The following is a 329-nucleotide window of genomic DNA, read 5'->3' as shown; positions in this document are numbered from 1 at the left end:
TGACCCAGACCCTAATCCTAACCCTAACCCTACTATTATCTTTACAATCTATCTCTACTCTTACCCCCTACTGCTAAATAGCTGTACCCAAAAGCCCTTTTTAAATTATTTAACTTCTTTTCCTTGAATTCTCTAAGGACATCCTAAAGGAGATGTCATTATGTATTTTGCAGTTCCTGAGTGGTATGGCTTCAGATAGGAAGTTCTAATACTTTGCAAGACATAAAAACTTTAGAGAGTAACAGCACGGGGTTGTTAGGGATGCATGTTGGCATTCACGATAGTCATTGGTGCTGTTCTCCAAATATTTTCAGTTCAGTTTTTATTAA

The sequence above is a fragment of the Colobus angolensis genome, unplaced genomic scaffold (assembly GCF_000951035.1).
Source record: "Colobus angolensis palliatus isolate OR3802 unplaced genomic scaffold, Cang.pa_1.0 Scaffold2, whole genome shotgun sequence".
NCBI classification, from domain to species: Eukaryota; Metazoa; Chordata; class Mammalia; order Primates; family Cercopithecidae; genus Colobus; species Colobus angolensis.
The sequence above is the reverse complement of the archived record's forward strand: the minus strand, read 5'-3'. Positions refer to the sequence as shown.